Raw genomic sequence first — 17,403 nt, 5'->3', positions numbered from 1 at the left:
TAATTCTGGGGTGTCGAAGAGGAGTGTGGAAACTCAGAAAACAGATTTGTAGGGTGAGAGAGGCTATACAAATATCTCACAAAAGAGGCACTTGACCACCCAGTGTTGGTGGCAATTGTGCGAGAATTGACCACCAGCATTCTGGGGCTCACAACTGAAGTACTCTGTGCCCAGTGAGCTGTTGCAAAAGCCTGACCCAGCTGTGGCAACATCTTAAGTTGGCTATGACTCATTGAGCCTGGCTGGTAGAAGTGTTCACTTAAAACCTCAGCATCCTGGCCAGGCTAACAACAGTGGAGAACACCATAACTAAATCCAGAGGACACTTGAAACTGCATTGATGGTCATCAACTTTTATTTGCTCACCCAGAGGAGGAGCCCAATGCAATTGAGTGACGGACTATGATCCTTAAGCAAGCTTAAATTACCCAGTGCAACCCAAGAAATTAGCATGTTTTGGGTTATGAAATACATATTGTGTACTCCATTTGTTGAGTCGTTTGGTGTCTGTCGGTCCCCCAGCCATGTCAAACCCTAAAAACCAGGAACTAATGTCATTCTAACCTAGAGACCGACTCCAAATAACTCTGAAGCTGCCTCAGCTCTTAGGGCGTAAACTATTACTGAACATATTTTCATGTTCAATCCTCTTCTTTGTTAAATCTACTAATTGATCTCAGATAGTTGATTTATGTGTTTATATTCATTGCTTCCCGACTCCCATCTACTACAACACTTTAGATACATGATTCCTTACTCTATCAACAGACTCATATGTTCTGATCTACTGATCACTTTTTCCCTCATGGGCCCATTCAAAATATTGATTAGCTCTTAACTCAGTGTTCTACACTCCTAATTCAATGTTTTCCGTTCTGTATCCAGCCCCTCACTGCTAACTAGCCCTTTTCTCCATATCCTCAATCCTCTCTAACTCCAGCCTTCCTAACGCAGAACTGGGTTCTATGTTCAGTCTAACACAAGCCCAGTTCTGCTTATTGTTAGAAAAGATTTCTCTTTTGGCAAATTTCCCTCCATAGTTTCTATGGACCCCAATATTTTTGCTTTGTTATTGAACATGTTCTGACTTTTTGAGGACAAGTTAAACATTCAGCTTAACTTCCTGTCCTTTTGCTCATGTATTATGGGGAAACGTATTAGTCCATCAGACTATGAACACAGGGAAAGTTTGTTTCCCTTTTATATTTTACAATGTTGCTACTTTTTAACAATACACTAAGATCATACAGTGTATGTAATGTGGATACTTTTGTATCACGCTAACATTTTACACTTGGGATTTTCAGTTACTTTACCTAAAGAAAAAATGGTGGCGGGCAGATAATTCTTTACCATATCTGTGTTATTTCAAGTGTGTACATTTGTGTTTACCGCTTTTGGCTAATAAATGTGGTTAGTGTCCTAAAATGACCATGTCACAAGATTCTCACTTGTTCTTTTGCCATATTGTAGTTTGACCTTCATTCTGCCTTGGCAGGTCAGGACATCCCATACAAGGTCATGCACTTTCCCGAGAAAACTGCTGCTTTTTCTGCGGGCTAGTGCTGCCTTTGTGTGTGTGTGGCTCAGGAAGTGGGTGGGACTGTCTGATTCCCCTCTGCCTCAGTGCTTACAGAGAGTATAAGTGTGGGGTATGGTTGAAGCCAATAGTTGTACCTGATCAGACAAGTACTGGCTGTTCGAATCATGCACATCCTTACCTTCTACGGGCATGTGCTTCCAGGTTTGATTTTGGATGAGAAGAGCAATTCTTCAACCATTTCTTTAGATAGTGTTGGAGCCAAGAATCCCCTGTAGATGAACAGCAAACTGAAGATCCGACGATGGCCCTTGAAGAGGCCTCGCATCCATTTTTGTGTTTGGCCTTGTGAAGCCCTGTTGGACTTTCTGATTGCCAAAGACCCTGAGCAGTGCTTCAGCCATTGGACTAGTGGGACTAGCTAGTCTCAATGCCTTCTCAAGGATACAACTTTCCTGAGCCATTGGAAGATTCCTGGGACAACCCGGTAGACTGACCTACTTCGCGTGGGCTACCTCACCAGAAGTACCACCATTCCACATGGCACCCAAAACGTTGGTGTTGCCAGCTTGTGGTATAAGTCACCTTTCATTAGAACTTCAGCCTGCCAGCCTTAAGGTATCCTGTCCTGGAGAAACTTCTTCAACCACAACTGGAAGGACATCTGCCATCTGCTGTGTAGTGTCCATTGTTGGAACTTGCCTTCCCCCATCCTGTGGAGTGTCCTGAAGAGACTATATTGGTGAATCCTGCATCCTTCATCGCCAAGGGTTGCACTCTGTTCCTGTACATGAACAAAAGAATCCATGCACCGATGCACCGCAGCTCCTGGGCACCTCTCACCGGAACCAAGTCAAGGGGTTAAGTGCACATAAAAGCATTTGTCGCCCCTGTCCTCCATAGGATAACATTGAGAACAGGTCTCCTTTGAAAGTTCCATTCCATTTCACACCTTTTGGTCATCGAACCTGGGCAGCACCATCTGAAAGATAAGAACACGTTTTACTTACATAGTGACTTTGTTGTATCTCTTCTCTTGAACAATCACCATCACAAGTAAAGTACCTGATACAGATAATACATTCTGGGAGGAAGCATTGTGGTCTTGTGGCTTTTGTGCACAGGGTCCCATTCTTCTTAGGTATTGGACTGCTGAAGTTAGGGAAAAACACTTGTGACTTGGTTCCTTGTTTACTACATCACTTTGCTTACCTCCTGTGCTGATTTTAGTAATTGAATGCATTGTAAGAATCCATGTTTATTATTGATTATTCTGCAATAGTATCACCTTTGTATTTAATGTTTTAGTGTGCGTTGAAGGCCTAGAATAAATTGACTGTTTATACATTCCTGTCTAAATTTAATGCTTGTCTGCTTCACTGTGTGGACTCATTGTGAACCCATGACCCCAATAACGCTCTCCTGAGAATAGCCTTCACTGCTCTCCACGTTTACCTTGATTGGGGTTTTAGCTAACCTCTCAGAGGGTCTGTTCACCATAACTAGGTTTGCCTCCTAAAATCTGTCCACCAGGCCAGATTAAATGTATCCATTTTAACACTTATATTATAAACATACTTATGTTCCATTTTCCTCAGTACGTCTCAAAGACCCTCATCATGCTCTTCATGCTGTCTTCCCTTCTATGAACCAGTCATTAAAACACCTAAAACCCTTATATCAACCACCCACCATTAAACTCCAGATCCCCTTACCTTTCTGCATGTTCATCGAAATTTCAAATCTCCTATCTCTTTTTCACAGGTGACTGACTCTCTTGATTCCAACCTTTTTGTATCACCATTTCAATATGTATCCCCTCTTCTTCTCCAAACCCTTCCTCAAATGACTCCATGTTAAGATTCTCATTAAACCTGTACTTTCCCCAATGTTTTCACATACCATATAGCTCTGATGATCCTTTTACGCTACGTAATCACACTTCTCAATCTTCATCATGCACTCCTAAATACAGCCCATTATCACTCATGATAATTATCTCAGTCTCTTCACAACCCTCAATTGTCTGCATACTTTGAAGGAAAGCAAGTCCTTTCAGCATAACTGGTGCTCTAAAATGACTGTTATTGCGATGTGAAACTATCAAATATTTAACCAGACCAATCAATTTCAGGAATTCTAGTTGCAGCAGCATTTCACGGTTAAATCAGGTGATCAAAACAAGTTCATCATACTAATATCCTATGTTTGTCATCTGTTCTAATTCCAGTGCTCATTTTTCCATTCTTCTTTTGATTCCTGATTCACCCTTTGGCTGCAGCTTTTCCATATGTACAATTCACACCTCTTTCCTTAAACCCTTCACCCTTTTGATTCCCACATTTCTCCTTGAGGAAACTCTTGATTCCCACCTCTGGCCCATAACCTTCTAGAAAGTGATGATTTGGAAATGATATCCAGGATGTCTTCCTCCTCAAAGGGCAAATACCTGGGGACACTCAACTGAATGCCAGTGAGTTCTCAATGCTTCTAGATAGGTACTTCACCCATTTAGCTTCTGAAACCAAATTACAGAGGGTGCTGCTAAGGCTGGTTTCTAGTTGACCAATAACCGACCAGAAACTTTGTGAGTTGCTTTCATTTACCAACCGTAGCATTGCTTCTCCATCCTGTTGTAAATGCGTCATCTTTTTCACTACTGACCAACCTATATTCTTGGCGCATTTCTTTCGCCGCCAGTTTGTTTTTGGCCAAATTGGGATGTAATTCTTCAGCCTTCTTAATTTCAGTCTTAATTCCCGTTTTTTTGGGGGGATTTCCTCGTCAAAGCAGTGTAGATGGGTTTGCTTCTTAGCCTGCACACATTCACTTGGTGGGAAAACAGACCAAATACATTTAACAAAGCTTACCGGATGACAATTTTACTTCTCCTAGTATGCTGTTCAGTTTTTTCCTCTCCTGTCTATTTTTCACTAGTCTTATTTTCCCTTTGTTGAAAACCTCAATGCTTAGGGAGAGCGTGGTGGATTTTATCATTGACAGGTCCAGGAATAGCAGCTCAAGACAAGAATGGTCGCTCCCACCATATTGTTTTATAAATTAGGAGGAGTGCTGAGAGAAAAGAACTGGTGAAACAAAAATGTAATCTAGTGTGGATGAAGATTGCCCACAGTGCCAAGGGGCATTTGCATCTGACTTTTCCCCCAGTTGACCCATTTAGCATGTTCAGCCCCCAGGTGTCCAGGAAGTCTATCCAAATGCAACCCTTTATAGATTACTTTTTTATGTTAGACTATGGCCCTTTCCCTCCCAAGACGTTAATACACAATGCGTTGAAATCTCCTGCAAGGACTATATTACTCCATCCAAAATCCTGCTTAATTTCTTCCAACAATGTATTGAATGATGCCTGGGAGACCAAATGTTCAGTGCAGGCGGGGTTCCAGTGGATATTGACCACAATTAGGTCATGGCCTGGCATACCGCGATTTAAGCAGACTTTACACGCCTGAATTCCCATTTTACTTTTAAAAATGGGGGCAACAGCTTTTATTGTAAGATTTTTGAATGACATCAGAAGACCCCCTGATGGCCTTGCCATTGCTTTTTGGGATGTAGATAAGCAATGACATGCGAAACCCTCAATTTCAATAGGGTTAACAAGCCAGATCTCCTGGATCATGATTATATCATTTTGCCCATATATTTGGTCTCTAAATTTCCTTGATTTAAATATAATGGAACCCTGCATGTTCCAACTCAGTAATCTAATGTCTTTATTTCTAATGAGGCTGCATTCCCAATCCTAGTTTCTGTAGGATTTAGGACAGTAGATCTGGCAGCAAGGTCAAAATATTGTCTTGTTTGGTGTCCTCGATGGCTTTCTTTCTATCTTCAAAATGGACTCCCTCCAAACTCGCTCTGTCTCCCAAGAGGGTTGTTTTAGATTCCCCTAACTTTTTGGTATTCCCATATTCGTCCTCCAACGTAACCTCAGTGAAAACTTGTAAGCCAATTTTCTCTAGTTCTTTTGAAGCTTTCACAATGGCCAATTTGCTTTTCTTGATGTGAGGCAGACTTATGCCAGATCATAATTTTTAGTGAATGGGAATGTCGCAACCTCAATGTCCTCAGAGGCAAAACGATAAAGGTTTGGTGCTTTTTTGAAATGTGCCAAGATTACACTACGCCTTAGCGATTTGTGTTGGGTAGTGTCATCTTGACCTTTCATTCCAATGTGTTGGTTCCCCTTACCGGCTGTCTCTCTCTCATTATTTCTCTCGGTAGTTTCGTTTAATTCTAATGATTTTCCCGCCATATTCCAAGTTTTCGAAATAGCAGAGAATTTACCTTGGTTTATTTCTACCTCTATAATAGGACCTACAGGAGTCAGGTCTCCTGCTTTTGCCGGGGGCATGTTTTTAGTTGGTTTCAAGAATATTGGGGCCAACTATATTTTGTCTATCTGCCCACCAGTCTTTTGTGTACCTACAGGAGACCTCTGTTTGTTTGTAATTAGCTTTTTTTGCAGAAATATTGGGGCCCAAGGAACTCCTCCTGCTACACTACCTTTGTGATTCATTGCTGATGACTTAATCTGTTTTGTTTTCTCTTGGGCATTTGTCTTTTCCATCTCACTCGAGTTGACTCCCTCTCCCTGTTTTCTTAGAGGGACCTCATGGATGTCTGTCTGAAGACCCACGCTTATATTTGTGATCTCTATCACCTCTTCTGGCACTTTTTCCTGGCAGTTCTGACTTTGTGTTTTTTGTTTGCCCTGTTTAGCAGGCTTAGTAGTTTTTAAGGAATGGGTCGCTTCCGTTTCCAAGACTTCTCTGTCACTCCCTTTTTCCTGTTCCACTTTTGATGATACTTCTCTTGGAGGAAGTGAAATATTTTTGAGGAATGAGTTGGCTCCTGTGTTCTTACTTGTTGAATTCTTTTGGTTTTTTGATTTTTAAGATTTCTTTTCGGTGGCGAGGGGGGTATACACAATATTATTTCCCTCCTTCTCTTCTTTTCATTCTCCTACTTCCTCTATAATATTGGTCACTAGCGAGGGTCCATTCTTCCTCCTTCTCTTCTATACCCAGTGTTTTCTTCTCTTCTGCTTTATGGGAGGGTACAATGTTATCTTCTACCGTGCCTTCCATCACATTCACCAGGCGTCTGAATTCTTCCAGTGTGGATTCAGATAAAGGGGTATCGTCAAAAAGCGGGTTCACCTTGTTTTCTCTTGGATCTTCTTCCAGAGATAGTGGTCGAATTGCCAGGTTTCGCGAAATTTCGTGCAGCAGTTGGAGTGCATGTGCTTCTTCTTTGCTCTTAAGGGTTGCCAAGGATTGAATATCTGAAATATCCAGCCCTTGTTTACGCACCTCGATTCTGATGTCTTTCATAGATGGAATTACATTAGAATTTATAGCAGTGCTGAGCCCTACAACTGCTATATTGCAGTTTGCCATTTTTCTAGTGAGTTCAAGGAGAGTACCCACTTGTGAGTGGATCTCAGCATTGAATAACTCAAAGAGAGAAACCAATGCGTTGAGCACAACATTTAGGGCCAATAGTGTCCCTTATTTAGTTTGGAAATTATCCCTATCCTCATTGGTGGCAATTGATCTTTTAATTGGGTCTGAGTTTGTCAGACTCTCTTCTTGGTTCAAGCCAGTGTCTAACTGAAAACGGGGGAGGTCCCTCTCTGAAATTATTTATTTCCTCGTTAACTGCACCACAGACTTGCGCCCCTTCCTGCTGATCTTGCTCTGCTTGAGAGGGTGACCAGGTAAATTATGCATCCATTTCCATGTCATTTAGACTTGTATTCCTTTTTTTCCAAAAGTGGTCACAAATTTTTCTTTGGCTAATTTTTGTGATGACAGTGTATTCCAGACCACGTTTCCAATGATGCATAAGTGACAGGTGGGTCGGTTTAACTAGTTCCCTTCCTCCCAGGCTAGCGATGGAATCCTGGGAATGAACTAGGGCCTGTGTTGTCATTAGGTTACATGTGAAGCAAGGGATGTACTCGATGCACTAAGTATTATTGAGGTGATTTCAGAAGTTGTTGTTGGAAAGAGGTATGAGCCACCTCCTTCTGGAACCCTTGCAGTTTCAACTAGGGCCGTACTGCGTAGTGGCATTCTGCTTGCCCCCTTCATATTAACCTAGTAATAGAGGGTTTGCTGTAGTGATTCGCCCATTCACGGCACCTCAGGGTCCTTAATTGCACCTTGCCCAGTAGTAAAATGCAGTGCTGTTTGAGAAATCACTCCTGTAGGGCTTCTTCACGCTCCACGGGTGAAGTTTTAACAGCTATTAAACACAGCGTGATATAACTGATGAATTCAGCTTGGTAGCCACAAAAGCAGTCTGCAGTTAAAAACAATTAGCTCCTTTATTCAACTAGCTCTTCCCACTTTAGTTTTTGGGTTTCGTCTTGACGGGAATTACCAGAACTTTGCCAGCATGTCCATGCTGACTGAAGCCCGAAACCTTTATAGAATCTTTATTGTGTCGTATCTATGACCTCCTTTAATGTGTGACAGCTTGGTTTGGGGCAAAAACTCATTCAAAATCAAACATACGATAGTGTGCAGTTTCACTATTCTTACCGTTGTATGTGTTCATCGGAGCCGAGGATCGTGAGTTGTGTTGCTTTCGATCTCTATGCTCTGCCCTCTGACCCTCGGGCTTCACCAGCTCGCTGTCGTGGATAATCAGGAACAATCCAGATGCCGGCGCACTTCAGTCACCCACCCCAGGACACGAAGAGACCAAAGACCTTGGCTGCTCCGCGATGGGAGATGGGTTTTAAAATCGCCTCTGCACACCGAACACAACAGAACACTCTCTGACTCACTCCGCAACATGTTCCGAGAGTGTGTGTCTGAGTCTGTGTATTGTTCAGAGCAGGTAGGAGTGTCTCAATAGTAACAATGGAAGGCAGACTTCCAAAAGCAGTGTAGCTCCATGGCAATCCACAAATAACGGTTCCAACAGAACACTCTCCGACTCACTCTTCGTGTTGCATGTATTCAATCATGGTGTTGTAGGCTTCAAACTAAATCCCCATCAGAGTGTTACTCAGGGCATAAACCATCCTCCAGTAGGTCATGGAGCTGTTAAGGATTATGCACTCTCTAATGGGAAAGATGTCAACCTCCAAATAGAGTGTTTCTGGTGAAGCGTAGCGAGGCAACCTGAATAATCTTTTCAAAATAGATGTTTCAAGTCTGCTGATTATATACAGGGAGCGTGCGGGCCAAGTTACTGATGTGTTACTGATGTGTAAGTCAGCATTGGAAGAATGTTGGCAATGTGTAATTTAACCAGTAGTCCCACCGAGAACCATCCACCCTTTTGGACAAATGACAAAATACAAACCATATGTTGAGCTGTACGCAACTCAAGGATTTGCAGATGAGAGATGTTTGTGAGGTTTGAGTTGAGAGTAATGCCAAGATATGTATACTCGATGACCACTTCTATGGGTGCTCGGAACAAGTTCCATATGAAGCACACTGCCCTTGTGAGTGAATGGTCAAAGACCATGGTCTTGGTTTTAGAAGTGTTCACTTTTAATGAGTTGGCCGACAAATAGATTGTCAAGAGAGGTTTTAAGACCTCCTGGAGTGAGGTCAAGCAAGACCATATTGTCCGCATTACTCATCCATTGCAGCATGACAGCCCCCAATTTAAGGTGTAATACATTTGGGGGCAACCAATACCTCCCCCATATCAGTGTGTTACATATTATAAAGTGTTGGAGCTAGGATGCAGCCTGCTTAGCCCAATGTGTGTATTGATCCAGCTCGAGGTGCTCCCCTTGTTTTCTAATCAAACTTTAACCCTTGTTTTGTCATGGAGCATAATTACCATCTTAGTAGCCCTGATGGAATCCCCCAGCTAATCAAGTTTTGCCACAGCCTGGCACGGTCCACTGTGTCAAAATCTGCGCTATAGTCTACAAATGCAATGTAGAGAGATCTCTTGCGAGTTAGCCAAGACTGTCGGATGGTAGTGGTAAGTCCAAGGGTGTTTATGGTGGCATTACAGCCCTTTCTGTAGCCAGTTTGATTGCATGTAATAATCTATGTAGCATCAGCCCAGTTGGTCAGGGCATCTAGAAGAACACCGGCAAATACCCTGGCTGGAACATCCAGCATAGCTAAGAAGCGGTAATTGTGAGGATCTGTATGTGAGCCTTTTTTTATGGATGGGGACTAGAATGCTGTCGTGCCAAGAGCTTGGCAGTGTTTGTGTGACTGTTATGCATGTAAACAAGTGGTTGAGAGCCTCAGTCCACAAGGTTACATTCTCTTTTGATAGCAGGTTACACAGCACCTAAGGACCGGGAGCATGTGATGATTTACTGGAGTTGATCAGTTTGCCAACTTCCTCCTTGGTCTTGGTAAATTCCCATAAATCAAGCAGGGGAAACAGATGTTCCCAGCTAGTGTAACCCAGAGTTTGTGATATGTGATCAACCCATGCTCTCTCTGAAACACCATTAATGTCTGAACATGTTCATTTGTTTCTGTCAATTATTGACCAAAAAGAGTATGTAGTATCTGATTGGGAAGTGAGTACCAAATGTGTTCATTGTACACACTCTTTTAAGTATTGGTGCCTGCAAAGCCACTTGGTATACTTAGCCCTCACCAACTTGCGACTCAGTGCAAATTTCGCTGGTTCGGGGGCAGAGAAAGTAAGCATATGCATTATGTATCTCTCTCTTTGTGTCCCTGATGACTTTATCAAAGCCATTTTTGTGGACGGTGAGAGGGCGGCTCGCTTTGTGTTTATTCCTAGTCTTAACATGAAAGATTCTCTTGTTGATAATGGCTACAAATCCATTATATTTCTCAATTTCTTCTGATCCTTGATGCAAATTAGGGATTGCACTGGAAGAAGAAGCATGAGGAATAAAGTACCCAATTGCCCTTATTGCAATTATGGTTGTAGCTTCTATTTTTGGTGGAGGTCCACGGCACACGGTTAAGTATTTTGTTCACTGTTATCATTCTTGTTCAGTCAGCTTGTGCTCCTTCCACAATCCTGAGGCTCACAACAATTGACAGATGATCACTCTCCTGACATTGGCCTATTCAAAGATTTGTTATTAGCAAAGGCATATTGGCTTCAAAAACATAGTCAATTATGCTGGAGCTCTTTTGTGAAGAGCGGGTAAAGTGGGGAGGGCAGTCCAACAGGCGGGCTCCGTTGACCACAACAAAGCCCCTTGAGTAGAGTAGTGTTGCGCAGTTCATTCCTCGGGGGCATGAACATTAAAGACGAGACTCAGGAACCGGGCCCGTAGTAGGAGTACTAATGGCCAGACTGTCAGTGCTATAGTTCAGCGGGATTATGCAATCAGGTCGCCGCACAGATTTATGGGCGGCAAAGGATCAGTAAGATTCAGCCAATTCTCCAAGTTCTGAAGAATGGCCCTATGTTGTTTGATGTAAGGTGGATCATAGACATTTATCAACATCAAATTATGTGGGCCAGTTCCATCATAATGTGTTATTTTGCCCACCAAGATGTTAGGGATGTAATTTTGAATTTCCAAAAGGGAGAGCGTTTTTTTTTTGTTGCTCCCATGAGCAGGCCACCCTTTGGTCTGCCCTTTGGTCCTTGATCACAAGGGTCTGAATAATGGTCCATCCATCCAGCACCAAAGGCTCGACAAGCCAAGTTTCTTGCAATGCAAATAAACAGAAACAATCGATGTAGTCTAGAAGACCTTCTTGGGCATACAGATGTTGATGCCCCCTTGTGTTCCAGTTGAGAAATAAGAGGCCCGATCTAGGAATTATTTTGGTTCCTCTGTTTGATTATCCCAGCTAGCCATTTCCAATGTACTTTCTTGCCTGCCGCTGTGGTCCCCCTCCGTTCCCACCATTTTGGCCAGGGATAGGCACAACAGCTTTGACCGATGCTAAAGAGGGGGTTATGGGAAGCTCTCTGTCTCCTTTAAAGGAGACTTTAAGGTTGTTTTTCCACCCCCGTGAAGTGCTGCTCATTTGAAGGAGGTAGGCGAGTCATCAGAGGGATACCACGCTAAAGTCATATCCTGTTTTGAAAAAGAACTGTGAATAAGTGGCTACGTACTCTATCAGCTCCTCATTAGAGAAGTAGACCAGGGAAGTAGCTTATTCTTCCTCTTCACATTGAAAGACTGCTCTTATGTAATTACTGATGACAGTATGAAGTTGAATGATGAAATGGAGCAGTTCCAGTACATGCAAACAATTCAGATATTTTTGCGGCCTCTGCGGAATTGGCTTTGAACTAGTAGCACCCTTTCAGTATTTGGAGATGTATTAACTTTCTCTGAAGGGCCTCCTTGATAGCCCAGGCCTGATGGGGCAGTGAGAATGGAAGGGGGCAGGGTACAGGTACATGATCACATCATTTATTTGCTGCTTACTTTAGTCCCCAGAGAAGGCTCAGTGGTGACAGATGGAAGATGCCAAGCGGGCTCAGATTGTAAATAGGGACTAACTCCTGCTGTCTTGTGTGCTCAAACGGTGCATCCTTCTCTGTAGTTGGAAAGAAAACATCACCCCGCATCCCCACAGTGGAATGTTAATTATGAGGCAGAGCACTGCAGCACGGTTTTGAGGACAAATTCATGCTGGCCATGGCTGGACCAGCATCCGTCACGGTATCAATAAGCACAAATGTCTGCACAACACAGTTATTCATGGTTTTTGTCAGTTGTCCTTGGCAGGCCTTTTTTTTCCTTATGACTTTTTGCTTTCCAAACGGGATGACAGGATCTTTTGGATTAGGACAAAGGATTGCTTTTCTCTTATCCACTTCAGGCCCAGTGTGGGCAGTTTCAGTCGTGTGCTTGGATGTAGCCAAAGGCTGAGGTCCAAAAAAATATTTAATGTTAGACTCTTTACGTAGATCAACTTCCTTGGCAATGACAGAAGGATCTAAAGTGATTGCACTCTTAAGTGGATTGGCATTGGTTGCAGGTTTCTTGATAGTGCAAACCTTCTCCATGTACTTCTTAGCTTGAACCATGACTTTTTGCTACTTCTGCAGTGGCCGTACCATTTTCTCTGTGCTGATTTTGTACAAGAGAATAGCAGGCTTCTCAACAGATGAGGTTGGTGAGGCAGTTGTAGCAGTATATGCCTTAATATTCTGTAGGCAGCCAGAATGGTCTTTTAATGTAGACTGCAATAGGTCGAAGAGTTCAGAGTGTTTGCTCAATATCAGGTCCTGCTGTTTCAGATGTTTTAGAATTTCACAAATCTGTGAGAACATTAGTGACAAAGAGTTCTCCAAAACTACAAACATAGTTGCTAATTCATCACTCTGGACACTATAGTTACCCTGCTGTGAAATGTTTGACAGACTCAGAGAATTTTAGAGACCAACCCCCTCAGTTAAGTCACTAGTGTCAGCATTAGTTTCAAGAGAGGCTTGTGAGCGAATGGCCAAATCCAATCTGTGCATTACGATGGCCGGCTGCACCTCCAAGGTAACAGCCACCACATGTGAGTGCTGCACATCAGCAGAGTCAGTAGCTGATAATGGAAGTGTTGATCCTGGGTCAGTGATACCAACCCCAGAGTGCACTTGTTCAAGCACCCTGATGTCTGTGGAGGACAGTGCATCAGCCATACTCCCTACCTGCCCCAGAGTGTTTGTGATAACAACATCAGGAAGGGATTCACCTTCCTGCTCAAGGCCCAAGCCATGGCTTAGTGAAGAGGTGACAGTCGCTAGTAATTTTGAGCCAATGCAGGGGATAGAGGCCATTCATTCAGCCATTAGTTGGCTGTTAAAGCCCGGCTGAATTAGGTCCTTTTCCATGCATAGTTGGGAGGGGTAATTACTTTACCCGACAGATTGAAATCTGTGATTTTAGTTTATGATTTTACATGCAGAACCCATTTATTCTTGCCTAATTGCACTGTTTTCTATGGGCAAGACTTTGGCATGCCATTGAGAGTGGTGTTTGATGTTTTTGCCCCCACGGATTACATATCGACAGGAACCACCAAGTTGTCGGTCTTGCAGCCGTGGTTTGCTGAAAGAATCAGGAGGTTTGGCTCCTTATCATTTTGCGTGAAAATGTTGATGCCTGTTTCAGACTTGACTACTTCGCTAGTCCGTGGAGAAGAGGGGTTAAGTTCTGATTGCACCACAAGAGTGGCATCAAAAATTTATTTGGAAAGAGATATGGTATTGCTTCTAGTCCCCATAGGTGTTGTTGTGAGGCTCACCCCTGCCATAGTCATGCACTGGGAATTTGTTGTTTTAGTAAAGTGACTTAAATTAGCAATAATACAATTCATCAGATTTTGGTGAAGGGGGAAAAGGAAGTCCTTACCACAAATTAGTAGCTCATTGTAGATGGTATGTTCCAGACTGTGTCCTGACTCGCTGCAAACCCCCAATACCAAATACCAAACACTCTGCTCACTCTGCACGCTCCTCGTGGAGTGACTTTTAAGAGTGGTGCGCTGGGCATGCTTGCTGGCGGACCCTCCTCCAAAGACAGGCAATATGGAAAGACTGATGATGGCAACAATGAGGAATGACTCCCCTGTAATGGAAAATCGCTGCTGCAACAGCAGGAGTCCTCCGCTTAAGAGCTGCTGTTGCAAAGAAAGAACGCTGCAGAGTTTCAAACACATCAAACATTCTTCTCACTCTGCGCGCTCCGCGTTTGGTGAGTCTTAAGAGTGGTGTGCTGGGCAAGCTGGCTGGTGGCCCCTCCTCCAAAGGCAGGCAATGTTGAAAGGCTCCAGGTGATGGCAACAATGACAAATGACGTGCCCGCAATGGAAATTCACTGCTGCAAAAGCGATCAGGAGTCCTCTGTTTAAGAAACGCTGTTGCAAAGAAAGAATGTTGCAGAGTTTCAAACACCAAAAACTCTCTGCTTAAGCACTTAATTGACATCTTGCAAGTCATGCATTGACTAAATATTCATCTCATTCTTCTGTTTCTCATTTTCAATATATTTCTATGTCAGTACCCCACATTGAGGACCACATTATTCTGTGTTTCTGAGGGTTCCATATCAGAGATGACACAATACTTGAGTCAATGTTCAGTTTGCTGTCTTCACTCCAAAATGACGCAACTCAGAGGCATGGACACCTCCCCAGTTCTGCTGTTGGTTTCCACAATTTCCTTGTGTTCCTTTCCTTCTCCAATTAATGTCCTAATCTCTTTAATATTCCTTTAAGATTTTGTTCTCCCCAAATCATACTTCTTTTTTTTCGACCTTTAGATGTTTTTTTTTTGTATTCTATTAGCATCCTCAGGCAACTGTTAAAATCCAAGGTTATCAAATGTACCAATAAATCAAATGACAATTATAAAGATGTGTTTACACAATTAAAAGAGATACATGAAGCTATATATTTTAAATAACCCGACAATGATACTGAGAAGGTATACTAACTTCATGTCGATTATTATGCTTAATGGGAGAATGTCGGGTTATTGTCCAGGATCTTGTACATGGAGCATGAGCTCTCTACAATATCCACTAGATTATATCTTCTCTTATTTCAATCCTTATTATAAAATATGTGATTTTAGAATTCATGATTTGGTAGCTAGCAATCATTGGGTGGTAACATTAAGGATTAGATCCCATAAACAGAATGTGGAAAACACAGGTATGAATTATTGGAAGTTGGGGATTTCATGAAGAAAAGAACACAATAATTTGGAATCAGGGGAATGTCAAAAGATTAGAACCTCTTATGAAACTTCAAGGAAATGGTCATGGAAAGTTCAATTAGAAAAAACATAATATTCTAATTCCTGAAAAATGATATGCCTTTCTGGAGGAATGGAGAGCACAAATAGAAACGAAGAAATTAATTTTGAGAACAATTCACTATCCAATTAACCGAGTAAATCACAATCATAATATACAATAGAAAAATATTTAAGGATTGAGATCCAATATTCATCTGCGATACGCAAATTGACCAAAATTGAACAAATACTGTTGAAACGATAGTTGAAACAACAATATAAAAATTGGTTGATTATGTATACATAACACTTTGGACAAATAAAGGTCAAGAAGTCCTTAGAGCAATGACATACTGGGTTTCTTCAAGATTCTGGAACTTATAGAATAATTCAAATATAAAGCAACTGGTTGCTTTTCATGCCGCAATAGCAGAAAAAGTGTTGATTGACGATATGGAGCATACATTTATGGGTAAGGCTACAGAGTGTATCCATTCGCTAATTTGAAATCTTGTACATACGAGTGGAATGTGAACGAAATTGAAGATATGATACTAAAACTGAAAACAGGTAGGATGGGATGGGATTCCTAATGCATCATTAAACTGCAATACTTTGGGATGGGCTATGGCTTTAAAATATTGTTTTAGATGCATTCATGAGACAATACTATACCAACCTCTTGGAGGAAAGCTCACATTTCTCCCATTCATAAGAAGGGTGATAGAACATCCCTTGAACATGTTAGACCCCTTGCTTTGCTTCATAGCATAAGTAAGGTTTTTGCTACAGTGATACTTAAGGAATTATCATTGTGAGTTAAAGGGAATTATATTGTATCTCCTTGTCAGGCAGGTTTTAGAAAAAGGAAGTAACAACTAAAAGTGGCTACATAATCTGGTGGTTGATAGGGGACACAGTGGTTAAACCTAATGCAACCCTATATTTGGCTTTTCTTCACTTGATATCTACTTCTGATAGAGTAAGCTCTCTTAAAATTGTATTTTTCTACTAGATTGGCAAACAGCAATCCAAATTAGATTGGGTCCAGAAGAGAATTTCACATGCCCTGTTAATGCTTCTACAGTAGTAAAACACTGATGTGCTTTAGCCCCTGTATTATAATTTGTTCCATAATACTTTTTAAATACATCGTTATTAGTATATTATTTAATTCTGTTTTTATCACATTAACAACACTCCACTGAGATCGGGCACTACTTCGATCTAATGGATAGCCTATGCAGGTGATATTGCACCTCTTTGCGAGTTTGCCAGTAATTTGGCAGTAAATCCACTGGATTACCACCACAATCATTTTATATTACTGCCGCTTGGTCCCATGGAGTTACTACAGGATTACTAGTGGTTGTAATTCCCATTGTTGCAGTCCATAGGACTCCATGCTGATTTTTGATTGATTTACCACTGGTGGAAATACTGTGCAGTAAATCCACAGATTTTTGGAGTCAAGGAGGATTTACATCCAGCTGCAAGCTGGAGGTGAATCCTTAATTTAAGACAATTCCTTCTCTTCTATTCCTCTTTGTTATTTTTGATTCCTTATTTATCTTTCTCTAAGAAGGATAACATGTTCTTATTGCCAAGATTAGAAAGATAAAGGAACAGACCACATTGGTCATTGTTTACACTCATGGCAAACTATTTTTCTAAAAGATAGAAAAGAGGAAAAAAATCATCTAATTTCTACCATAGGTGCTCCCCATCTAGGCTAGTATCCCAAGACTTTGTTCACCGGGTTTCTGATTGTCAGGATCCAGTATTTTAGTTTTGGATTTGACCTTGCTAGCTGGTTCAATTCCTTTAATTGTTTTATCACAGTGCACTCTAGTTAATTTCTAAAATACTTGCCTTTGTTAATCTTAAAAGCGGGTCCATGAGTTTCAGCAGTTTCTTAACGCTGCATACACATTCTGTGAAGTTTTGCGCTCGCTGTTTTCTCTCTCGTGCTGCGGATATAAGGTAATTTAAGTTTCCAGATTACCCACATTTAACTTTCTTGTAGTTCTCATTACACATATCTCATTTGAATTTGTATTTTATAGTATTTTATTTTTTTGTATAGCGCTCCAAGCCCTGCGGCATCTGAGCGCAATTCTTACATAGGCATGTTACACAAGTTACAATTACAAGAA

The sequence above is a fragment of the Ambystoma mexicanum genome, chromosome 7p (assembly GCF_040938575.1).
Source record: "Ambystoma mexicanum isolate Mex_15411 chromosome 7p, UKY_AmexF1_1, whole genome shotgun sequence".
Lineage (NCBI taxonomy): Eukaryota > Metazoa > Chordata > Amphibia > Caudata > Ambystomatidae > Ambystoma > Ambystoma mexicanum.
Note: the sequence above shows the minus strand (reverse complement) of the source record.